Source organism: Apteryx mantelli, chromosome 2 (assembly GCF_036417845.1).
Source record: "Apteryx mantelli isolate bAptMan1 chromosome 2, bAptMan1.hap1, whole genome shotgun sequence".
Taxonomy (NCBI): domain Eukaryota; kingdom Metazoa; phylum Chordata; class Aves; order Apterygiformes; family Apterygidae; genus Apteryx; species Apteryx mantelli.
Window position 1 is genome coordinate 39994183 of NC_089979.1, and position 27131 is coordinate 40021313.

At 40.2% G+C, this 27131-nt stretch overlaps 1 protein-coding gene across 1 annotated transcript in view; it reads left to right on the top strand.

Annotated features, from left to right (window-relative positions):
- Nucleotides 1-12648: 12648 nt before the first annotated feature.
- The window catches only part of SGK3 (serum/glucocorticoid regulated kinase family member 3), a 62201-nt gene continuing 47718 nt past the window's right edge, over nt 12649-27131 (top strand). The window contains exon 1 of the mRNA XM_067290520.1: nt 12649-12830. The gene's annotated coding sequence lies outside the window, so the exon portion shown is untranslated. The remainder of the gene's footprint in view (nt 12831-27131) is intronic.

Here is a 27131-nt window from a genome sequence, read left to right on the forward strand (position 1 = left end):
TTAATCCCTGGTGGAGTTGATTCTGCTTTGCCCACAAGTCCGGCAGCTTTGCCTGAACTTACACTAAAAGCACTGTACATTTCAGCTTTATGCTCAAGAGAGAAAGAGGAGAGAGAAAACACAAGTGTGAGCTCAAGTGAAAGTGGTATCAGACAATCACAACTCTCAAGGAACAGAATTCTTCAATTTCAGTGTGACACCCGAGTGTCTAAAAAGCATGGGTAGGCCCCCCTGGCTGGATAGTGCTTGTGGTATCATAAGTGCTATTAGCAGTACTAGCTATCTACAAAGAGCCAAGAGTATGTGCTTCAGCACTCAGAGCGGCTTCAAGTCGCCTGCAGTGTTGGCCCTTGCAGTGTATCTGCTGCTCTTGCTAAGCCAGCTCTGCACGCACTTCCCAACTGCTGTTGACCTGCATGTATTTTGTTGCTGTTGACTTTAGCAGGTGTTATTAAGCCTGCACACTAACAGCTATGTGTCCTGTGGCATGCTAAAGGGGTGTCGTTCACAAGCCTTCTTCACTTCCTTGTCCTCAAAGGCAGACGGCAGCTGAACTGAGTATTCTGGAAAGACAAGAATCACCGGTGAGCAACTTCAGTTCAGCATTCATAAAAGTTTGGGGTAATTAAAGCAAGCTAATTGTGGCTAGAAAACACCATCTGATTTTTTTTCTGAAGATCTAGATTTTTGACTCTATTGTCCTGGATACATCCAACTGAATAACTTTTATAACCCTCTTCCACCACAGCCAAAGATTTCCAATACTAACTTTTTTTTTCTTCAGTTCCATCACAAAGTTGTAGTTTGAACTGCTGCCATTGCAACAGATTCTGCATTTCACGCCACTAATAGATGCATTTGGTTAACGTTGATGTCATTCCTGCAGTACACAAGACCAAATTTGGGCTGCTCAAAATATGGTATGTGGGTTAGCAAAACATATGCATGTCAGGAAAACAACATGCAAAAGGCAAATAGTGGGCAGACATTCTAATTCTAATACTAATTACAACTACCCAAATAATCTGTTCAAAGGCTTGGCTGCTGCAAAGTCAATGTTCCCAAAGTTTGTTCATGTATGACCTTGCCCCAAATGAAGAGCTCTACAGCTGCCTTCTTTCCCTTCTCCTTCCTACTCAGTGCAGGGACAATCTCTGCATGCAACACAAGCTGTTCAACAGGCACACAGTTTCTTCTTTTTCTTACCTACGCTTTGCCTTTTAGTCTGTGAACCAAAATCTGGTTCCTAGGCCTGATCTTGCAAACAAGTTCTATTGATTTTGCACACAAAGCCCTTTGTAAAATTAAGGCTCTACATTTTTCATTCTGAAAATCTCTTTGAGACTTGTTGCCAGCATTAAAGGAAACAGTTAACAAAATGGATTCATCAGGACTGACAGTGTCCAGCGACTGTCAATGGAAAATCAATCTCTAGTGCAATAGACCACTAAAACGAGGAGAATTTAGAAGTGTTATTAGCTTAGCTATGTAAACTGATTATATAGGTCTCAGTAGCAATTACTGTGAATATTTATCTGCTCTCCGTAGTGCTCTGTCAAATACAAATTGAAGAAATGGAACGATCCCAATATACTAAAAGATAAATGCCTCAAAATAAAATAGGTCGAGCAACTGACACCCTCACTGCCATATTGATTTGTATGTTCACAGAGGATGCACAATCACTGATCTCAGCCGCTGCGAAAGGCTTACTTAAATCTATAGGACACTCACATTTATTTAAGTGTTCCGATTTATTGTCTGGTCCTTAGTGAAATTTCCTCTGCAAATATCCAGCTCAGTAGAGGAGAATGAACAGCCATTTCCATTGCAGAAGAATGCCCAAGTCAGGAATGCAAGTGGGTGGCAAAGCCAGCGAATGCTTCTCATAGAGAAGAACACACAGCAGTGGCACCTGGCTTGTGATTATGCTTACATTTGGAACAAGTGGACAGGTTGAGAGCCTGTATTTTTCCGATTTGAAGACATAGGAGAGAATCCAGTACACAAGTATGAAACAGCAGGAGTGGATGAGCTGGCTGAAAAAAAACAAAACCAAAGCCGCTCTGTCCTCAGATTCTCTCCTGAGGGCTCGAACCTAAATGTTATTACAGTTCAAATAAAATCTAGATGAACTCTTCAAACTGGTTTATTGCCCTGTCCTATAGCAACAGAATATAACATTGTCTTCCAAAATGAAGAAACACCCCTATCACAAGTAGCCTGATGTTGTAATAGTTTCCAGTGTTTGGATATCTCCAACAGTCTTAGTCTTTTATGCAAGTATATAAGGTCCAAACCATGGCTTCCTCATGCATCAATCTCTGCACAATCCATTGCAGGCCTTTGGCCTTAGAAAATTAATTTGCTAAGCCTAATAACCTTCCAGTAAGCAGGATCTTGGACCACACTTGCTTGTTCTGTATGTGATTTCTGGGTATCAAAATAGTTGAAAAGGAAGGTTACAAAAAAACCCAAAGAAATAGGACCCTGCTACTGAGCAGTAGTTGCTTTGAGGAGAATTTTTCTTGAATTTGATGTAAAGCCATTCATAATAAAAGTAAAGGTCTATCAAAAAATTTTACAACTTTTTTTGCCTTTGACAAGTATTGATTTACTTTTAGCAATAAAATTATGGAAGAACAAATGCATAAAGTAATTTTCAATTAACTTTTGTCCTTCACTAATTTTACAAGAAAAAGACAAATTGCTCCTGGAGGCTTTGCATTTTCTGACCTGTATTCCTATTATTTCCATAGACTTATGGATTGTATTTATCTCTTTAAGTACAATGTTGACAGTGTGAATCCAAAGTTACATGTCATTAATTATGTGGGACAGAGGACGGACACTCCAGTGTTGAAACCTTCCGTTGTATCCCTTTGCTGGACTTCAGTTCCGGCAGTAGGTGTCAGCAGAAGCCAGCCAAGCCAACCTTCACGCCGATTCCTGCAATTGCCACGCTACGTGTATGATACACTAGTGCTATTAGATACAACTACTTTGTCACTCTATTGCCTTTTATCTGACAAATCAAATAAAGAAAAACAGCGGGTCCAACTAGAGAACATCCTGACTGATTGCATACTACTGAGCAAATAAGCAGGATGTACTGCAAGTCAAGCTTTGCTTACATATTAATGTTTCATTAGTGTAGCAAATGAGGTAGGGTAATTCACAAGACAAAAATACAGAAGAAAATTGCTTACTGAAAATGGACAGGAAACAATGCTTTGCACATCAAGAACATGAGTGCCAGTTCTGAGGTCCAGAACACAGCAGGAGATCTACTCTAATAATAATAATAACAAAATGCAGGTGAAGAGAAAGCAGAGAAGAGGTCCCACTATGGTATGGCTTTCCTATAGACCACTGAATAAGGAAGATTCAGTGGATATAATTTTAGGAGGTGATTTTAAATAAAATCATACCAAGGTTCATGACCTCCATGTCAACTACTTAAATTAACAGACATCTGCTGGTAAATGAATACAGTAGGAGAAAGTTGCCTAAGAGATAGAAAGTTTTAAGGATATTTTATTGATACAGAAAATGAATAAAAAACATCCTGTAGGGAAGGCTTTCTAGATTTGATTCTGAGCAAATCTAGCTGAGTGAACAAAAGTAGAAGGTAAATCACACAACTGCTCATGAAATGACAAAGGGAAGGAGGGAAGAGAGATAATTAAAGACAACGAACTTCAATATAGCATCATTGAAAATTTTCCAAATTGCTAGATAAGATTTCACGGGAAGAAAGTAAAAGAAAAAAATAATTCTGAAAAAATCAATGCTTACGTATGTACAAACCATCCCAATCTAAGGAACAGTAAAGTGCAGAAAAAAACAACTTGGTTAAACAATGACATTGGCCCAAAACCAAAAGAAGGAAGCATACAGAAAATAAAAACTAAATCAAAAAACAAAGTAGAGAGTAATATGGCAAAAAAAACCAACAAAAAAACAAGGAGGCCAAAGTAGGAAATAAGACACAATTCAGGGGATATAAGGAGGACATTCTGCAAACACATTATCAGTGTGAGGGAGGCTTGGCAACACCAGCCTGATACAGTGGCCTGCTTGCTTGTTTGCTTTCTATGCCACCTAAATGAGAAGAAGTGATAGCTGTCTTATTTTGTCATTCATATGTTTTAGTATCCTCTCACATTACACCTTATAATCAAGCTAACAGAAAATGCGCAGATCAGACAGTGCAGTATGAATTAGAAAAGCCATGATTATAGCATGCTTATGTAACCATGGCATACACAGAGCAGCTGGTCATCACCAAACTGTAAAAACTTATCAAATGAGGTTATGCCAGCATCTGTCCTCAATCTGTTCATTAATTACTTGTGGAATTATTAAATTTGTAGGAAACACTAAGCTGGAAAGGGTTGCAAGCACTTTGAGGGAGAAATTTGTAGTTCAAAGTGATCTTGACAAGCTGGTGAAATAAAAAGAATGAGAAATCAGCAGATATAATACTTTATTCCCAGCTATAATCACAAGATAAGGGGGTACATTTCTTGGAACCATTCTTCAGCAAGGGTCATGTATACAGTGAATCACAAACTTACCTTGAATCAACCATGTCATATTGTTATGAAAAAGCAAAGCCTGCCAGAGGATTTATAAACATGAGGGTCACAGGTAGGACAAAATGATCTTTCTACACTTGTTGACATATGAGAACTTTCAGCAAAGGTAGTGTGTGTTGGTACCTCATTTCCAGAAGTATGTGAACGAGCAGAGGAAAGTCCAAGCTAGATGAACAAAAAATAATCAGAGGTCTAGAAAAAAAAGGACGTAAGAGAAAGAATGGATGTTCTCATCTAAGCATGCAAGAGCTAGGTGACTGAGGCTGGGATCACACACAGACCAGAGGTAGGAGTCCAGATGTCAGTAAATAAAGAAAGATCATACGAAGAGGGGGAACACAAGAAAGAATACGTGTTTGAGATTGTATTGCTTCAAGATAAACTTTTCTCCCTGCTCTGTTCACTTCCCCCTCCTCTCTTTGTATTGGTTTATGTGACTGCTAAGTCCAGCCCTCTGAACAGTTGCAGAGTGTTGTCCACCTCCTTGTTTACACCATGAGCAGCCAGCCCAGCACGCAGGGTGAACTATGAAATTTTAGGGAATGTTCCTGACCAAGACAAACAAAAACTCACTGACTATGCTGAAAACTAGGAAAAAAAAACAAGATGAAAATTTGAGAAAAAGAGACTGAGAGCTCATCTTGCTTGTGTGCGAGTTAGCAGAGTCGAAAGTTTTAGCTAGTTTTATAGTAACCTACAGATCAAAGAATACTTTGACTGAAGCTCATTACCCCTCCCAAGAGCATTACTCCCAGCTCATCTCTTCCAAAGCACTTCAGTAGCTCTCTGAGGATTTTCTTTCCATGCCGGAAAAATATGAATGACAGCATCAGGTCGGGGACTAAAATGATTCAGAGAAATGGCAGTGGGCTCGGCTATGGGGAAAGCGATGCACACAGGAAGGCTGGTACGGGGAAATGACAGAGAGCGCCTTTGGCAGGGTGAAAAATGGGAACGCAGCACTACAGAGAGTGACACCCAGCAATGCCTCATCTTTGCTGCGTAATGCCAATCCTTGGAGGAAGGCCTCAGGCAGGTTTTTTTTACTAAAGCTGTCTGAATAACATGGAGAAGAAAACAGAGGATATGTAACTCTGTGCCCAAAACTTTGTCTTTCTAGTCTAGGTATAGGAGAGACAGTGAAGGGTTTTTCCAGATAACTCCTTAAAAAACAGATACAACCTGAAAATATTGTAAAGCAGAGAACACAACATTTTTACTGCTGGTCTATCATCATTTTAGGATTATCTAATCCCTGCTTTAAATATTGTGTCTCACTCCCTTCCTAGGACTCCAGACACTTCCCAAACAGACCTGTTGTGAGTAGCTATCTACTATCATGTGTGCAAAAGGATTTCTCTTAAACTTCCAGCAATTCCCACCAGCACAGAAGCTACCTTAGGTTCAGGTAGGTGCCAGTGTTTGAAATGTACTATCTGCCCAGAGCAGCCCCAGATAAGTGTTGGTTAGCACATCTGGGACACTGGCTTTCTTCTTTCTGAGGCAACACAGCAAGAGCTGATAACAAAACGCAAGCTTTTAGCATGGAGTTATAGCACATTACAGAGTCCTGGGCAACAAGTTTTACCATTTTAGTAACACAGATATCTCCCCTCTGCTTATTCAGTTTGATTATCCTTTCAGTATATGCCCATTGTATTTCACTTTAAATTTTTCTGCTTGCAAGTTTATAGAAAAACATCAGTAACTTCAGGTGTTTCCCAGCTTACCCTACAAAAGAGACTTCATTGGTTCCCTTATAATTCATCTGTATTGCATTGCGATGCATAAAAGTTCTATGCATAAAAGAATAGAACAGAAAACAAAAAAGATGAGAAACCAGCACAACAAAACTGAAGGAAAATAAATATTTTAATTTTTAAGTTTTACTCTTACTATCAGCAGGGCCACAGGGTGGCTGTGCTAATGAAGAGTGAGCATTAGGCAACAACACTTTTGATTTAAGCATATATAAAAATGGACTCCGTATATATAATCTTTACTATACTCTCTACTTTTCTGAAAAATTGTTAACTAAGTTTCCTTATATCCTTCTACTCTTGCTTAAAAAGCTTATTCTCTTTTCCTTTTAAGGACTTTTTACCCTATCCCCTATATTAAAACAAATATCATCTACTCCATGAATTTGTGGTAGGTTTTGAGTTTTTATTTCTGGTAGAGCTATTACTTCATGCTTGGTACTTCCTGATAACTAATGGGAAACAGCTGAATCAGGGACTTTCTTGTTCCCCAAAATGGCAACCACTGCTGGACTGAAAATGAAAAGGGAGAAGAGAAAAAAAAACCATTAAATAAAACTACTTTCTAAGTGAGATATGTTCTCTTATGTCGAAACCTTGATAAGTTACTTCAATTTAAACTCCTTGGAGATTTTCATTGTTATATCGCGTGAGGTTTTTCCCTATAGCAGTTAGATTTAATCCCCATTCCCTTCTATAAAAGTACTTTAAGAAGCAAAAGTAGACTTTAGTGTTTTAATTAGGGGCTCTAACTTATTAATTTTTACATATTGTAGTGATTAAGATGAATCTGCACCCTAACATGTTTTCTTTCTTGTATTTGGTTTTCCATTTGGAGGTCGCTAGATATGGTAGATATGCAACTACTTGTAAGACATGCCATAATGTCTATTTTCCTTGGGGTTTTTTTGTTTGTTTGTGTTTTAGGGAAGTAGTATCCTGTTCTTGACTGGGTGTTTAAGAATTGGTATTTAACATTTAAAGATAGATATTTTTATTATTTTAAAATAATTGTATTACAGATATAAAGAAGATACTGTCTTCCATAGTTTCAGTTAGATTCTACTTGCAGAAATTGACTGTTACATGGCTGTAGCCAGTGTGACTGGTGTTTCATATCACAAATAGCTGAAAGCAGCTGTGATTCTGAATGCAAAAAATTCATTTTATTTTGCATGCAAAAATTAAAACGGCTTGTGATAGGAAAGGATGAACCTTACAGTGTATCCAGTTACAAAAGACTGAAGGGCAGTGAACCTTCTGGTCTAATTAACCTTGAACTTAATAAAGAACACACTTAAATGTTCAGTAGTAACATAATATGCCACAGCAGTTCCATGACAGAATATGAGAAGCAAGTAATCAATGTACTTTGGGCTTTTTAGAAAAAGGGGAGAGAAAATGATGCCTTTTTACTAACTGCCTAGATTGAGGATCCCACGCTTAGTTGCTTACCTCACACCATTTCAGGAAGAGAACGGTACTTACTGTGTCGAAAGCGGCTCCCAGCTAGGCGCTAAGTAACAGCACCTACATGTGCTGGAGAATCACCCACAAGCATGGCAATGTAGTCTTCCTACTCAATGCATTAGTATTCACCTTCATTCAGGATTAGACTGCTAATGACCATTATTTAGTAACAACCAAGATTTGGAAACATGTCTGTTTTCACCTGTGAGGTTGGGCAGCTCTCCTGAATATCCATGTTGTCTATGGTAGATTCACATTCTGCAAAATCTGATCTAGATTTAGTTAAAACAACGAGGAGTACAAACTGAAGTTGGAAAAACAAAGCATCCCATGTGGGGAAAGGGTAACCAGTACTGTGGTGTATCACAGAGAGCCTAAAATGGTGGCTATGAGAAGGGCAAACTCTGTTCTTCTCTACCTGTTCCGAGTTGGGTGTCGATATGAAAGTCTAATGGTGATGCTTTGGAGAAGATGATTTTTCCTCGGAGACATGATGGGAGTTAGATCGGGATCCCCAGATGTGATTTGGCAACTAAGTTCCAAGAGTTCAATCAAGCACTTAAATGTTTCTTTTTGTGTAATATTTGCATTGAACTTTTATCTTAATTGCTGTAGTCCATGTTTAAAATGTTGAATAAAACATGTAAGCGTTGTACTACCTTACAGAAGGAAAGGAAATTCAATACCTAAACCTTCTAAAGTAGTAAGCTTATCAGAAATAATAAAAGTTAGCTAGCCTCCTAAGGACAAACTTTATCAATCCTTTAGGAACTAACACGTGAAAAAGGGAGAGTTTGTGTGCCTGAAGACAGGAACCTCTTCATGAACATGGATTTAGAGGCAGATTAATGCCATGTCAGAATGAGCCTTTCTTATGGTATGTAATCATTTATTTGTTTCCTTAGTGTATTTCTAATAATTTTGATAGTACATGGTTAAGGGGTATCTAACTAGCCTGAGCTTTTACAGTCTGGTCTGCTGAACAGATAACCCTAGGGGAAAGTTCACCTCCTATAACTGTCTTTCTGCTCTGCACTTCTAAGACTTTCTTGATGAAATACCTTCTTCTATTCTACTTGTCCTTAGTGTCTCTCTGTTTCTTTTCCCTTACTTTAGCCTTGTTGGCCTATAGTGCTAGAAAGCTCACTGCAGGTCCACATCAGCTAATGACCCTTTGCCTTTGCAATTTTTCCCTCTAAATTTCAGCCTGCACTATGGCACAGCTTCGTGATGTGGGTGAAGGCAAAAATGGGATGTACGGAGGCGGAGTTGCTATGGGGAAAGAAGTGCAAAAAGACGAAAGGTGGAGATATGCAAATAGGTGAAGCAGACAAAGAAATGAAAGAAGAAATAGCAACAAGGCAGAAGCGGCCTCACAAAACATATTTTTCCCCTTCTTGGTTGTTTGGTATCTCACAGTAAGATGGAGAATACATAATCTCTGAAAATATTGATTTATGGTGCAAAAGGGTTTACTCTGTCCTCAGTCTGTGTGCCAGACTGCTGACACTGATAGGAGTTTCGTCTTTCTTTAAAAGCAGTGTGTCGTCCTGATTTGTTTTTCCCCATTTTCTCTTTCTGTGTTGCTGGTGCTTCTAAGTGAGCTATTCAGACATTGACCTGTGTGTACTTAAACAAATCAACCTGTCTGCAAGGATATGCGTAAGAAAGAAAACAAATGATAGAGCAAACAGATGACAGAACAAATGAGGCACATTTATTAGTTTTGTTTGTTCAGCAGCAGAACTGAGACCCACCTCTGAAAGATTTTCTAGTTTTAGTGCTTCCTATTGTAAATAATGTAGCATTAGGTACATTGAGCATGTACTTATGTCCTCACAGTGGAATATTAGAGTGAAAACATGCTGTTCTTACAATGCAATTACAAAGGAAGAAAATGCTGATTGTAATCGCGAGTGATTTTTTTTCTTTTTTTTTTTTAAGAGGCTTTTACCTTAAGTGAAAGGTACTTATAGTAAAGGGGGCTGGTTATAAGTCTCACTGATAGTTAGATGTTGTGTTGTGGCTTTAAAGGAGTACAACAGGCTGAGTAGCAACTGAAGGGTCCATGCTGCAGAGGAACACAACTTGGAAAGAATGTGAATTTGCACTTGTCCAGGGGCCCCACCACCACAGCAATATCACAGAGTGGCCTGGGCTGCATCTACAAGTTCTGGTCTAGACCAGAGATTTTCTTCCAGGCTGTCAGCAAGTGAGTCCATGACTTGTATATGGATTGTATCTCTCTCAAGCAACCTAGTGTATGTCAGGCTGCATGTGAAACAGGAAAAATGATTTCTATCATGTCAAAGAAAGACTTTTACCAAAAAAATGGACTACAAGAGACTTTCAGTTGCCCATCCTCCTCAATTGATAAAAGCAGTTGCTTTTGGTTTTCCCTCTCTTTTTCTTCCTCCTAACTTTGTGTTCTCTTTAAGTGGCAGGAGAACTCTAGAGAGAATTATATACTATTGTCAAATTACTGAGATGGGTTTCACTTAGAATGGATCGTTTTACAATTTTTAATTTTAGACATGGAGCAAACTTAATACAAGAATACTTTGTCGGAGCTCTGGAAACACAGATTCACTTCTGGTGCCAGTATGGGATGAGCACTAGCAAAAGCAGGTAATCCACCCAGGGTTAAAGACCTACAAGAAGGCTGTGGTGATACTTCCAGTTATAGGCTATACTGGGACAGAATAGCTCTTTCTTTTTTGGAAAGGGGAGGGGAAAAGAACCTCTTTTGTTCTGTTTTCCTTTCTGTTCTGATGTAGAACAAACCTTCCAAGACTTTTTCCTAGTTCAATTCTTTGTGAGAGAAGGGAGAGGAGAGGGTGGATACGTCTATTGTTCAGTCTCATCTCTACCAATCTAATCCAATGTGGAAGTAGTGCCCTAATATTGAAAGACTAATTCCTGAAAATCCAGTCCTTACAGGAAGGGTTTAGTTGTGTAAATCAAACACTTTCTCACAAGTACATAATACTGTAAGAATACTCTAGCATTATTTCTGGATAACAGGAATGGATCTCTTGAAAGGGTCAAACTGCATAAGCTTTTGTCTTGCATGTCACATTTCAAGAGCTCTTGCCTTTCTTGCTATTCTCTGCCTTCCTCTTTTTAACACTCAAGAATTTCACCTGTGCCACTTCTGTGTTTAAAGCAACCTCTCTTGTCTTGTGTCCCACCTCCAAAGCCTTTCCAAAATTTTGCTTGTTTTTGTGAAGCCTCTAAGCTGTTATCATCTTCTTAGGTGTGCCACTTGGGAACTTCAGACGAGCATACTCAGAATAATGAATCTGATACACAAACTAAAATTTTTTGACTTTAATTAAGAGTGGGTTTTTTGTGCTGCATCCTGTGGTGATGTGTGTGGCAGGAAGCATGGAAAATAGTCAGAAAAGAAAAAAAAATAAATGTTATTTGAGACAAACTGATAAGCCTATTTTTACCACATCCTGCCAGGAGAAGAGAACACAGACAGTGACTATCGAAGAAAAAAGACAAAAAGACAAAATAATGCCAAGAAGGCAGAAGGGGTTGGTGGTACTCTAAACACTAGTGAGATTTGCAGGCCAGGTCCTTCAAACCTGAACGCCTAAATCTGACTTTCTAAATAGGACATGGCCTGGCCTCCCTTCAGCCACCTTCCCACCTCACCCCCACCCCCCTCCAATCTCTCAAATCTGACTAGGATAAGAAAACAAAAGAACCCCTCCAGCTCCTATGTTTTGGGGGGAGTAAAACTGAAGCCAATGTGCTCTATGTCAGAGTGTGCATGTGAGGCGAGTGGGGTACCATCTCTTTCTGGTATGTGATCAGAGGAGTTGGGTACGGACAGGCTAGGGAGGAGAGGAGATGCCTCCTCGTGCCACAGCGATATTACAGCGGCGAGAAGGCCCTACCGCCCAGCTTCTTTACATTTGTAGTGAACCTTTATACCGCAATGGTGATACCACAAAACAGTGATGGGAGACAAAACATGATTCAAAGAGCAGAAGCAGAAGCTTTTGAAGACCGATATTTTGCCATTTTTTAATGTCTTTTTCTCATACCTGTAACTAGTTCAAATCTGGTTCAAGATGCATTCCTCCAGGATAAGCACTCTTCAAAAAGCCATTTCAGGTACATTTCTCCTAAAAGAGCCATTCAAAAGAACCATTGAATGGGCTCTACATCCTTTTTTTTTTCTTGCTTGCTGCTCATGTCTTTAGATGCGACAGCCACCATCTCTTTGAACAAGGTCCCCCCACACCCTTGTCATTAGAGACACTTGCCTCTAATGAGCAGTGTGAAGCAGTCCAATTTCTTTCCTCCTTCCAGCCAAATTCATTCATTTTTGCTGGCCACATGAATGAAATGCTGGCATCAAAAATTCATCCGTCAGCCCGCTGTACTATGGCATGACGGCTTGCCCCGTGGCAGAGTGCTCCGCTATTACGGACACTATGTCTGATATTCACCTCGTGAGGAAGGAATACGCCCCTGAGAATGTCCAGGACCAGAGGAAAAAGCGCAAGGACCCCTCCCAGCCAAGGAGCGGATAACCCGCCACCAGGCAGGAACGGACTGGAAGCAGTCGCACCATCCTGAAGTCCGTTCCCGAAACACAGCACATGTACAACGCCCGCCGCCCCCGGACGCGCCCTCGGCCGCTAGGGGCCGCGGCGGCGCCCGCCCGCGCCTGCCCGGCGAGTCCCCGCCTGACCCCGCGCTGGGCGCCGCTCGCCGCCGGCCGGCCGGGGGGCGGCGGGGCCGCCCCGACACCGCCTCCGCCTCCCGCCGGGCGGCCGCGCGTGGCCGGGGGCCGCTCCTGTCCCCCGCGGCGGCGGCGGGGGGGGAGCCCCCTGCGGCCGGTGCCTGTCGGGCGGCGGCGGCAGGAGGAGCTCGGCTGACACGTCAGTGAAGGGAGCGTTTAACCCCGAGGACAGCGTCCAGGAAGAAGGAAGAGGCGAGCTCGAGCGGGCGGGCAGCGGCGCGGCGCGGCCGGGGGGAGGTAGGTAGGTAGGTAGGTGGGCGGGGGGGAGAGAGAGGGGGACTCCGCGGGGCGGCCGCTCCCCTCCCCCCGCGCGCCCGCGCCTTGGCCGTTGAGAGCCGTTGGGGGGGGGGGGGGTCGCTGAGGAGGTCGGAGCCGCGCCGCGCCTTGCATAAGCGGCGGGCCCCGGCGGAGGGGTCCCGCGGGGCGCCCCGGCCCCGCTGCCCGGCCGCACTGGCGTTTTAAAAAGGAGCTGTCAGAGCCTGAGACGCCAAACCGCCCCCCCCGCCCCAAGCTGGACCTTCTGCGCTGTCGTAGCCCCGAAGCTGAGGCGGGCTTCTCTGAACCTCCCGGCGCTCCTGTGCGGCGCTTCCAATTTCGCCCTTCCGAGCTCCCCGCAGAGAGGAGGAGGAACTGAAACTCTTTGCCCAAACCCTGATCCCTGTGGGCGTAAAGGCTCAGCTTGCAGGGATCTAGTTACAGACTGGGGGCAAAGTGCTCTCGGATGCATAAGCGAAAATGGAGACATTCCTACTTTTTTTCGGTTAGCGTAATTTTGATATTAGATTTGTAAATAAGTTACAAAGCCATTCTGCATTTCCTCTCATATTCTTTTATTACCCCACCCCCCAAAACAGTGTTGCTTGCTCCTTCTAGCATTCTTGCCCTGCTCTTTTTATGTGCTTCTCTCTGTATGTATACCACTCTTTAATATTTGCTTTAGTGGCTGGAAGGGTTTGAGCTGTGGGTGGCAACTACGGACAACACCAAACCCTATTTCAGTTCCACTACCTAATTCTATAAACAGTGGTGCTGAGCTGGAAGCAGACATTTAAGAGGTAAGGAGTGGCTTTGCATTTAAATTTGGAGCAGTCGAAAGAGCCTTTTTCCAGGAAACCCTTTCCCGATACCTCAGGAGAATGGGGAGACCTATTTCACTCTGTTTGCTCTGTGCCTTGCAGAGGAAAGGCTGTTAATGCAGTTTGGGTCTGCTTTCTCTCTTTCCTGTGAGGTCTGGGCCAGGCAGGTAAGGCCTGGCACGGCTTCTTTACCCCTTTAAACATCTTGTATATGAGTGAAGGTTGGAGGCAAGGAGAGAATTAGGAAACTCTTTTTCCTTCCTGTGAGGAAGGAGTTACAATGTATGTGTATTTTCTACACAGCTCTCCGTGGGACAAAATAAAGCTCTGATGTGAACTTTGAGGGTTTGTGTTAGGGGAAGAACTAGTGGAGCTTGAAAGAATGTGACACAACATTCACCTGCATGACTTTGTAATCACAGGAGATCATGCACACAAGTTTTGCATATTTGCTCCTTCTGATCTCCTTTGGCTTGGTTCTTTTATGAACATCAAGAGTGTAGAAAGAGCTTGAATATACACTTGTTGGCAGCAAAAAACTGTTAGCAGTCTGAATCTCTCTTATTCTAGTACATGCTACACCCTCCTCATTACATGCTCTGAGCAATGAAATTGTGTTGAAATTGATATTGGACGTTTGAAATGGATGCAGATGTCTCTTGCATTTAATCTTCCTTCATATTAATCTAATAAATTCAGTACCTATTATCTTAAAAGGGAATTGAACATTGATTGAGAAGATAAGAGAGTTATGCTGGACTGGTATATATGGGCTACATCCCAAGTATTTTAAGACTTGTAGTTTATTCATTCATTGTTCTGAGGGAATTTTCATTATGATGATCAACAACTGATTGGAATTGATACTTTTTATTGTTACTATATGCATTTTTATTCTCTAAGGATAGACACTTTTTTAAGGAGCTTAACAAGGCTGGATGTTTGCATCTCATTGAACAGAGGTCTTCAAAGGACCTAAAGGGGATGTTAGTTGGGTGGTTCGTAGCCCACTCTGCTGTTATCTGCTTATAAAATAATGTATAGTAGAGAGCTAGTTTACTTCAAGTTTCAAGATGTGGGCACTTTAAAATTACTTGTCTGTTCAAATTTTTTGACTTGTTTAAAATGAATCCACAAGTAGGTGGATAATTTGACTGTAATGGCGTATGTTTAAAATAGTCATTCCTGATTTTCAATATGCAGATTTTTTTTCATCCTAGGTAGCTGCAAGCCTCCAAAGCTGACTTGACCCAGCAGCAAGATACTTCAGTAGAATATGCTGAGTGCCAAAAATAAAGTATATTAGATAAAATGTCACAGGTATTAACAAATAAAAATAGATGCATAGCAACTCTTGTCTCCCCTGGGATCTAGGATTTATGATGGAAATCACATGTCATCTGTCATTTTTATAATGCCATACAGGCTAATTGCAGGTTCACGTTCATCATCGCTGTATAAGAGAGTATGTCAAATCTTATTTTCCATCCCATCCATACATGTTAAGCTTCTATTAAGCTGTGATCCTTCAGCCACATCCACACATCAGGCCTTTCCTGGGTGATCTTCCCTATATCCCAAATCATTTTCCAGATGGTTTTGGTTTTATAACTTGTGTGCAAATACTAGGGCATTTTTATCCCCTGGATATGAGGAATTTTATACACCAATGCCCAGCATTTCTGCATGCAAACTGAGACCAGACTACAGCACACATTTGCAATTATAAATGAAGATTTATTTATTTTTGGCTGTCTAATTTGACATTTAGAAAAATCTTATTTTTAAAGAGTGGGCACTTCCCAAAAGCCAAGTCACTGCTGGTTGTTTTTGTGACTCCGTTTTGGATGTTCATAAATCATTAAAGACTTTTATTGCTATGAATTTTTTTCCTGTAGGCCAAGAAACTGGTACAAGTAATCTATGTGTTTATATAGACTGAGCTGTAGTAAGGCAATATGTTGTTTTGATTTGAAGTTGTCACTTTGAATGTTTATATTGAAGTATGCGTTTTGCTCTAATTTAAATAGTATGCATATGCTAAAGTAACCTGCAAGGCAAAAGTTTTACTTTCCAAAGTAGAACTGAAGTGTTTGAGAATACTGTGAGAACACTTAAAAAGGTGTTAATGAGGTTCTTGCTTACATTCCTAGTTCTCAAACATACTTATACACTGATGTTTTCCAAACTGCCTAACACAGTGTCTGTCTGACTCTGAAAGTGTCTTAACCTTATTGGATCTCCCTGTTTAAGCAGCAAGTTCTTAAGCACCTTATCTAGAGCTGCTGTAGTCGAGCATCAAAGGCCCTGGGAGATCAAGAAACTAGGACGCCTGGCAAGCGTGCTGTAAACATACAGGCTGATAGGATCAGTTATGCCTCAAAATGCGGTTGTATGGGCTTTCTTCTTAAAGCATGGCCAGAAGAGGAACCAAAGCTCACCTTTCCATAATAAGCTAGTGGTGCTGGGACTCGTCTAAAGCATGAACAGCATTCCAGCAGTAGAAACCTGGGATCCTGGTCCCTGAGCCCAAGGCGTTTGAACCAGCCTCTTATCCCACCTCCACAGCTGCTGCACAGGCTGGACATAGTGAACAGGAGGGCATGCTCCCCACTTCTGTTTGACTGGAGCCATCTCATGGAAGATGCAGCAAGTTGCCAGAGGCTAAGATGAGGGAGCACCAAAAGGAGCCTGGCTCTGGTGCAGCAGTTTGTGTGCTTTCCTGGGTGGCCCTCCACGCCTCATAGTGCTTGGTTGCTGATGGTGAGGCTATTAGCAGAGGTGGAAATTCCTGTAACATCTGCCATGTTTCTTGAGAGGACCAACACTTGATCAGTTGTTTTAGGAAAAGAATTGGCCTAGGAGCCGAAGCTCTGAAGTGTTTCCTGACAAGAAAGCCCTCTTTCCAATGCAGAAATCTCCATCCTGGGGCACCTATCTATAGAGATGTGGTGATAAGTACCAGTCTATCAGTTTTGTATTATGTAGGTGTCTAGTTCTTGGCATAACTGATCCAATCCACAGGTTTGGGTGACTATAACCTGAGCTGTAACTCTGTTCCTTCATCTGCCTGTCTGTGTTGAGAATCTCCTTCCATAGCTTTTAGCAAAGGGGAGAAGAGGAAGAAATAAGATTATATCTTCACGTGATCTTTTTGTTTGGGTCTTTCAAACACTGCAAGCATCATCTGACAAGAAGAGGGAAATTCCTCTCTTCTCTCATGTTTATGAAATGCTTTGTTTTACTGGTACAGTGTTTCTTTGTTTTAGGGCAGGAAAGCACCTGTTGGGGGCGAGCAGGAATGTAGTAAGAAAGATTTGGTGCCTGAGTTTATTTCAAAGCTTCTTTATTCAAAGAGACATCACATTTTATTTGTTGGCAGTCTTGTCTGAAACTACAGTGACAACTGGCAACCTGCTAGTGCTAAGTGCCTTGCCAAATACTATTGCAAAATACTGCTGCTGCAGAAGTTGCATAACTTTATAGACCGTTACATTTCTCTTGGAGAAAATTAAAGGGTATCAAATTCTGATACTTTGGCTGGGATGTGCCATTTAAGCTGGGGCAGGCCTCAGCTGAGAAACAGGATTGACATGTTTCCGGAGGCACCCAGCATGCTGTCTTGCTGCTGCCTTCTCCTCTAGTTTGTATCATTAGTTTTCCTTCGACTGTACTTTTCCATCTCTTGTTCACTGTTGTGAAACAACTGGGGGAACAAGATTATTTAAAACTTTTTCACTGGACTATTAAATGCAAGATAGTGTGGAACAGACTTCAAACAAAAGAGGTCTTCACCCCTGATTCTGGACTTGATATAGATACATCAAAATAGATTTGTAGTGTCCCAGGGAATTATAATTTGTATTTGAGTATTTATTGAACAATTGTGGAGTTGTAATCACTCCAAGTATTTATATTTATCTAAATAGTATAGGATGCAAAATCTGATATATAAATATATGCAAAATGTTTGCAAATTCTTGAGGAATTTGTTTACTGTTACAGTAAGGGATGAGTTGGAAACACAGTTCTTATTTTTCTGAAGTTATCTTGGTGACCATTTCAGGGCTTTGCATCGTTAATTGTTGATGCTCAAACTGATATTTTAAAGAGAAGCTGTGAGTGTTCTGGAGAGAACATTGTTATCCTGCAGTGTTCAATATAACATTGCTTTACAGTGAAGTTTCTGGATTCATCTAGGAAGATATGCTAAGGGGTAAGTGCTGCTGCTTAGGGCTAAATCCTGCAATTTAGTTAGAAGGGATCTTGGTAGGTGTCTAGTGCAACCTCATGCTCAAAACAAGGTCAACACTGAGTTCAGAGAAGGTTGCTCAGGGCTTTGTCTAGTTAGGTTTTGAAAATCTCCCAGGATGGATACCCCACAGCTCCTCCGGGCAACCTGTTCCAGTGGTCAGTTATCCTCATAGTGATTTTTTTGTGTGTCCTTTCCCCCTCCACCCCCCAACTAGTTAGAACATTCCCTTTTTAATTTATGGCTGTTGTCTGTTGTTCTTATGCAGTGCACCACAGTAAAAAGTTAAGCTCTGTCTTCTCGCTAACCTCCTCATAGGTATTGGGAGACTTCTGTTAGGTCCCCCTGATGCCTCCTCTTCTCAAGCTAAACAAGCCCTGTTCCTTCAAACTCTGGTAACAGGGCAAGTGTTGCAGCCCTTGACCATCTTTCTTTTGATCACTTTTGTGCCCTGTGTCGTTTCCATTTAAGTACAGGGATGTGGGATGTGTATCTAAATTTTAACCTACTCGGTCTGCAATAGTCTGACAGAACAACTGTGTATTTAGATTTTTGATAGTCTATGTTTAGAGGATTTAGGGGGGCTTCTTAAGTGTTACATGTGTATGAACGGGGATCATTATCAAGCCCTTAATTATATTTCTTACTAAGTTTAGTAAATAAATAAGAACTGAGCATTCAGAAAATGAATGCTTTTACTTTAATTCTCTGGGATTTCCATTTTATGGTATGTGTTTTTACTTTAATGTTGGAAAGCATGGAATAGGGACAGGAGGTAATTAAGGAGTACAAAACTGATTTTTTTTTTTCCCTCTCTCTCTTTATGGATGGGATTTAACCTTATCTTGCAGAAGAAAGATGCATTAAGTCTAAAAGTTTGGAATGCTGCTGAAACTACTAAGGGGAGAAAATCAGAACAGTTCAGAAATAAAAGCTACCTGGTTAATGTGCCCAACCTGCCATTGTCAAGATGCACCATTACTTCATAAAAGGAAAGTTAGAAGAGTATATAACATTAATCAGTATATAGCAATGTTTTATGAGAGGTAGGAAGTGAAATGGAAGGGGCTTATCTAAATTGTAGTAGATGCTGGCAGCCTAGAATCCAACCTGCCTCCTGATTTTTTTTTTTCCTCTGAATATTAGGCCATCCTATTTCATTAATGTGTCTAATGGTGTTAACCTAATCTCCTGGTACTCATGATATATTTCATGTAAATAATTAATTTAGCTTGATCAATTTCATTTGCCAGTTCTGGATTTTCAGAATAGCAGGGAAAGATTAAGCAGTATTTTAATATTAAAACATTTTAATTTGGAAATTAAAAAAAAAAAAAAGAACAGTCCTTGCCAAAAAAAAAAGTCTGTTTTCTTTGGAATTGTTGGGTATAAACAACTCTCTTCTGCTATCCTTCTGTGTTCAGAGCCCTTATTGAAAGCATATGGGGTTTCTCTGTAAGGGGACACAAAATTGGACCCTGGTAGTGTCCCTTGAAAAATCATGTGATACTTAGAACAGTGACAGAAAAAATGATAAATTACATCATTCTGTCAAGAGAACATGGCTTATATTTTCATAAATTTTCAAGTTTCTTAATATTAAGTGTTTCCACCAGTGTTTTGTCTTGTGTATGTGTACGTACATTATATGTAACTATAAAAGCATATGCCAAATAGATTGGTTTAACTTCACTTTTCTTCAGAATTTTTCAGAGATTGGCTGGTTCTTTGATGCTCTTTTCATGTTAACTAATATGTGGTGGATGAATAGGATTCTTTATAGAATTATCTAAAACTAGGCACTGATTATTTGAAACAAAGAGTTTCTTCAGAGCAAAATTTAAGCTGGCATTGCCATGAATCCTAGAATTATTCTACATTTAAATGAGGGAACAGTGATGCACTTGTACTTGTGCTTTGAACAGTACAGAGCTGCTGACCAGAGACTGAGACGCTGCTGAGCAAATCTTTCTAGGTTGATTTGCTAAAGTTTCCAAGTCTACTCTTCTCTCTTTAAGCAGATAATGAAAAGCAAAGCTAAACAGATGCTATAAGTTGCACTAAACTATTCTAAAAATAGTGTCAGTTTTTTTGGAGATATGCAAGTTTCTTTTGGCAATGCATAATCCAAAAATCTATGGAAATCTCAGTGCTCTATAGCAATTTGAACATGTACTTATCCTCTGCTTTGGTTTGGGGCATTTGAGGTATAGTACATAGCAGCTAAACAATATCTCATTTGTCTGTTAAAAAGCTGGGGAAGAAGGGATGAAAAAGAAAATGTTTACAGTAGTTTTCTACCCAATTAAAATCAGAAGGCAAACTGAAATACAAAGAGTTTATATGTATTCCAAGCCATTTAAAAAGGTGTTTTGCTGCTTGGATGTTAAGTTATACAGACATTTTTTTTAACTTCGCTTTATTTTCTGTGTGAATGTAAACTAGAAGTTTGACTTAACCTCTCTAATTCAGAATACCTTTAAGTTTATGATTCATTTGGTTTTGGTTATGGCATCTGGGTATTTCAGCACCTTTTAAGTGAATTGACTGAGGTTGTTAGAAATTCATAAACTGGCTTAAAATGTTAAACTTGTGGAGTATTTTACCAGAATCTATAAGTAATGCCTGTCTTGCAAGGATAATGCTGCAGTACTAGTCAGTTAGGAACCTCAGTGAAGATAATCTGTTTTATACCCTTAGCTATTTTTCCTGTTGGTTAATTATCTGGGAATAAAACCAAAATTCTGTAGCTGCTCTTATGTATAAAAATGTGTCCAGAATTTCTGTGCAGATATCTTAATTGTATTTGTTGATCTTAGTTGAGGTTGGGATTTTTGGATTGAGGTTCTTGTATGTTTGTTTACAAAGAATTAAGATGGAGGTGGGAGAAGGAATGGCATAACATTTGTAAGGTTTTGCACAGAAATGAAACGGAAGGCTTGTCAGTGTGAGCAAGGGACAGTTTCGTATTTTATGTAGAAACATCACTTGAAATGACCTGAAGGAAATTTTATGATCAACCACTCAGTCAAAGTCCAGCTACTTACTCAGGGAGTCATGTTGGATGTGTGATGTGCCCAGATAAATCCTTATCAAAGACTGTTTTGTTTCTTTGTGGGTGCTGGGTTTTTCAGAAGGTACACTTGCAGTTTCTTAGCTACAGAGCAGTGGTCTCATGAGGAATAGAGGCTGGCCTTGTATCTCAGAATAAACAGATATTTTCCAAAGACAGCTATGCACACACAAATGTGCAGGCACACATGGAGTTTGACCCTTTTTAAAATAAGAAAAGTTGCATCATGAAATAAAAACGTTGATAAGAAATTAGGAACCGACAATGAGAAACTGGAGCATGTTTTGTCTTAGTTATGATTAGGTTACTGCTTTATGGCTAGGGGACTGGAAAAGTTTGACTTGGATGCCTGGCCTTTTGTTTTGTTTCTCCTATGTATAGCTGATTGTCTCGCATTGCTTTCTGCTATATGGATGCCACTGCTGGGCCTTGGACTCTTCTGGTTTGGCATAGAGTGAATCCGTGTTACTGTGTTAGTTCAGTAGGCTGCTTTTGAAGTACATCATCTGATCCTTTACACTTAAGCTTTGGTTCACTTTTCTGGGTGACCGTGGGGAACATGAACTGGATTCCTTTCAGATGAAGCCAAACTGGAAAATGGACTGCAGGGTGCTTCTAACAAACCACGAATGGGCGTTCAGTCCATAGGACCAGACTTAGAGCTGGCTTGAAGCAAAACAAACAAATCCTGCCACACCAACATGGGTAGTGTGGATGCTGGGTCCTTGGCATCAACTGTTTCGCTCTCTGTGGGTGTGCTTTTCTTGCACTGCATTACTTGCTAAGACATTGACTCAGAAGCTATAGCAAGAGCAGATGCAACCACCTTCAACCTTGCTTTTTCTTTTGACTTCAGATGCAGCCTTGTAAGCAGTTACTCATGAAAGTCTAACACACCTCTAACATGGCTTTTTCTGGTCCCTTTGCAGACTGCAGTCTCATTTTTCATCTTTTCTGCCTCTTCCCTACCTGTCACTTGACTTCCCTCAATGCTTCTCCTCTTTGTGCTTTCAAACCAGACCCCTTTTCTCTCCTCTCACACTTATTTGCCACCATCATAGAACATTGCTTTCAGCCTTAAATTTTCCAGTCTCAAGAAGTCATCTAAATTGTGTCCGCCCCAAAGGTGAAATGTTTTTCGTTGGTTGGTTGGTTGGTTGTTTTTGGAGGGGGAGGAGGGTTATTAAGAAGCATGTGCCTAAACTGTTTTTAAAGTTCTGTTCTTGTAAAGTCTCTTCCACTGCTTCACTAGTCTTTTATAAAACTTTACTGGTTCTTGTCACCCCTCTCCAGTGTCTAACCTGAATCTTCACCATGCTGGTTTTAATAAGCCCATTAGGGCTTGTCCTGTGTGTGGCTGACCTGAAGAAGAGACAGTTCTCTTGTCTTTGTATCAGCCTTTTAAAAAGCAATCTCTTAAATATTTTCCTTCTCTTAAAAAAACTACCTTGTCCATCCCCTTCCCCCCAAAAGTTATGTTTTCTGGACTTCCTTTCATTCTCCTTACTGTTCCCTAGCCTGTCTCCAGTGGGTCCACATCTTTCCTAAGTATTCAGATACTAACAGAGTAAAGTGGAAGATTTTTTTGTTTGTTTTTTGAGTCCAGCAGATCATGCTCAGGCACTGGCCTGCAACAGTCCTGTTTTATATCTCATGATAGTGTTTGCCTTTCTTACAACAGCATGACCTTCTTTTGTGATCCTCTATAATCTGTTGCCTTTTATTTCTCATCCGGTATTTCTGTATTTGCTGTTTCCTGCCTGTGGGTAGTATCTTGTACATAACCAGTTACATTTCACTCTGTCCTTTCAGATCACTACTGTAGCCTGACAATCATATATTTAACTTGTATTTTGCACATCCTAAACTATTTCTTCTTCCTGCTTCTCGAGTTTAACTGCTAAAATATCACAAGGCACTGTGAAAGCCTTACTAAAGGTAAGATATTACAGCTGTGATTTCTCTCCTATCTATCTGCAAGGCCTGTCAGAAGAAAGTTAGCAAGGTGACTCAACAAATCTCTCTTGACTGCTAGTTCATGTTATCTTCCAGGTGCTACAGATTAATCTGTTCTGGATTTTGTCAAGAATTTGAGGTTAAACTGACTCACTGAGTCTGTAACTTCACTTTTTTTTTTCTTTTTTTAAACTAAGGCAGATGATATCTGCCCCTTTCCAATTTTCTGGTATGTCACCTTGCTTATCCTTTATGAGTGACCTATAACTCATAATTCTGAGCTACATCCTAGAAGAAGTTGATCAGACCCAGCCAATCTGTAAACCTCTAATTTCTGAATATTCTTACCTGTTGTTTTGTTTTGTTTACTTGTCTGTTTTGCCCATTATATACCCTGTGGCTGAAATCTTACCTATTATGCTAACCACTGCTTAAATTTGACCCTGTTAGTGAAGATTGATGTCCAGACAATTACTAAACATTATAGCCTTCTGGATGTCATCTCTCATTAGCTTAGCTCTATGTTGACTAGGGCAGCAACATTTTCCTTGCTCTTAAAAAATAAAAATAAAATAAAATAAGGGAAATGACAACAGAAAAATCCTTATTACCAACATATTTACAGTCTATTTGCATTACACTTCTGCCTTAACCATGCTGATTCTCATACCTATGTATTCAAGCAGATTTTATACTTACTGCTAGTGATTTGACCTTTTTTTCCACATTCTGTGTCTTTCTTGAGCTCCTCACAGATCCCAAAAACTCAAGACTTTACCCAGCTTACTCTCCTCCTACAACTTCTGTTTTTCTCTGAACAGGGCACAAGCACCAGTTATTCTGTTGTATTATTTCTTGGAGGAAACTGCTGCTTTCTTGTTGTCCTTTTCTCTTATTCGTGTCTGTTGTGAGATGTACTCTCTACCTGAGTGTGTTGACATTTGCCATCATTACACTGAGCTCACTCTTTCTTTCCATTTCATGAGTTTCAGACAACGTGTCTCCTCAGTGGGTTTCTCTCCATTTGCCTAGAAACAAATCTAAAGGATTTGCTGCCTTCTAGAGTCTTTCTCCATTTTTTAATCAAAAAATTGCCAATTTTGAAATATAATACCTGGTGAATGCAAGTGTAAGTGTAAACAACAGTAAAGCTTCTGTTAATTCCACAGACCGGTGTTGCTGATGAAATGGGTATCATGTGTTGTTCAGTTTCCATTCCAGGCTTTTCTGTTTCATTTCCAAGTTGTGTTAACTGTTCTGTTGTCTAGATTTGAGTTAAAAAAACAACTCCGGTGCCTGTTTTAAAATGGCAACATCACTGTCAAAACTGGTTTGCAATAGGTACCTACCAACAGTTTGTTCCCTGGAGCTCTTCAGACTCTGCAGACCGCCTACTGCATGTTGTCCGGCATTGCTCCCAGCGTTGGTGGAGCTACCATAGCCGGAAACATCAATTAAAAAAAAAGGGAGGGGGAGAGGGAGAGATGTGCTTTCAGATGTACAGTTACTAGCATGCCTCCATTTCTGGTCTGTAACCTGAGCCCATCTGTGCGTGTGCAGATTACATTTTACAAGTTGTCGATAACGTACAAAGTTTGGATTCTGGATCCAAATGCTTCAATGACAAGGAGTTCCAGCTGTGGACTTAGGCCTGAGGTTCATTTCCACTGCTTGTTAAAGCAATGAAAGGCAAAAAATTTTGACAAAAGCGCCTCATTAGAATCGTGACTTGAGTGACTTTAGCAATTAACTTTAAGTGCTTCATATTACTTTCAAAAGTTTTCAAAAGGGAATGCTCTGCTGCGTTTCACTCCCGTAAGAGAACTGATCCTTTGCACATTAGATCTTAGCGAAAGCAATGATGCTAAAAGCTTACAGATGATCCTTCAGATCCAGGATGGGTGAAAAAACAAAACAAGTGTTCACTTCCTACCCCCCTATGGGAAGTTGATCCAGGCAGCATTTCCTTTCAATTGTATTTTTGACATATGCTGCCTTTCTTTTCAAAGAAAGGGATCTGGTTGTCCTAACCAGAGTCTTAGGAACTGAGAGTAAAAAGATTCTGAAACTTTGAAGGATTGTTAATATTATCATCCACTGAGCAGGATTAGAGGGCTATGTGTAATAATGCATCTGAATATGTATAAGTTTACATAGTTACCGTTGTCACTGGAAGCTACTAAGCACTCTAAAGCTGCACTAGGTCCACATTTTGCTAGGTGTATTGCACAGAGTTAATAAAGATGACCTCTTTTCCAATGAACTGTGCTCTGTCTTTTATTCCCACCTGGTGAGATAAGACAAATCACATCTGCAGTGTGAAAAGGATCCTGAGCAGAGTGGGTGATAATGACATTCATGTGTGGAGAGAGCAGGGTAGGGTGGTTGTGAGCAAAGAGCTGAATCTCTTGAGGGTTGAAACGCTGCTGTTTTCCTCAAGCGAGGCTGGGTTACAGAGAGGTGGGAAGTGCTGAATTGCATAAGAGACAGGATACAACAGACTGATAGACAAACATCATCACCTGAGTGAAGGTAAACTAGGAGGAGGATGCAAGAATAAATGGGAAGATACTTTCTTCACTGCCTACTATCTGATATTACTGTTTATGAAGTGTGTGTGCATGTGACTGCCTGCAACCTAGTGTCTGCCCTCATGAGGGTGCCCAACACAAAACACTATTAAGGGGTTAATATAACAATTAAGACATATAGGCAAAACTCTGCCAGTTTGACAAAATGCTTTTGTAAGCTTCTCTCTCCTTATCTTCTGCTTGTATTAACATCTCTAGCCAAGTAAGACTTACTGTGATTTTGAGGTTAATATATTTGCAGCCCTTCATACCTAATTGGAGATTAAAATATTTTTAACAAACTAATTCACTAAGCATATTGGAGCATACATCCAGATGTTCGTATGGCGCTCCAATCTCACTGGCGTTGGTGAGAGCTCTACCACAAACTTGTATGTAAACTGGTGGTTCTGCTGTTGCTCTGCTGTTATACAGAAGAGCAACCAACATTATGTGACACTAGGGAATTTGGGCTATGGTGCTTTTAGAAAAAAGGAGAAAGTACAATCCCTTGCTTGAAGTACACTATTTGGTGTTTTTTTTCTTAGCTTAGTAAAGAGGCTGTCCCTTTGCAAGTAATCTTCTTCCACTGTGGCATAATGAATAAGATTTGATGAGAATTTGGAAAGCTTGAGATCTCTTCCTCATTCTGCTGCAACAGCTTTCCATGTACCTTGGTTGATTCTTTTAGTCTGTGTTGTGAGTACTTTTCTCTTGCTGTTTTCATGTTTTACAATGTAGTAGGTCTTAATTTTATTGTTCATTGGAATCTGAACAGGCTTGGCCAAGAAAATGCTGCTTCTGGCAAAGAAAATACTTCTTAGTCTATGTAATGGGTTTCAGTCTGTAATTTATTCATTCTCTCTAGCCAATAATATTTGGGATTTTGTTCCTTTGTTTCTTTAAGTCTGACACTGGTCTGCAGTTAATTTGGTAGTATCCTGGCATAAAATATATCACAAATTTAGAAGTTGGATTATTTTCTTTCTAAGGCTTTTCAGTAAAATGACTGCTTAACCTTTCAGTTCTGGACAGATTATGTAGCAGTACTTGAAAACTTTCTTCTAAAATGTGAAATAGAAATCCCATGGTTAATGTGTTGAGAAGATACTGTAAAGTATTCCCTGAAATAACTGATGATTTACTCTTCCTCTCAGTAAATCTGCAAGAAAAACATTCTCCTCCTTTTTTTTTTCTTTTCTTACAAAAGAAAATCTCCCTATAAAAAAGGCTTTTTTTTTTTTTTTTTTTTAATACAACCTAAAGGAGTGGGAGTTCTGTATGTTTTCCTCTCCCCTGTTCCTAAACACAGTCATGGGCTGTGGTCTCAACTGTCCTAGACACTCAATAAAATAAAGCTTCATATAGTCCCATGTGTGTTAAATAATTAACCTTCACATCTTCCTTTCTTCATGCGCCCACTTTTAGCATCCACCGAAGTGTAGTTTGGCCCTGCATCTGCCTAACATGTAAGGCATATTAATGCTTTGAAGTTCATGTTTAAGGAAAATGTCCAAACTTTCTTTCTTTGGTGTGAATGCTTTCATGTTCTGTGTTCTCTTTATGTTTCCCTTGGCCTGCGGTCCTTTTGTTCACTGGTGGAACCGTTCC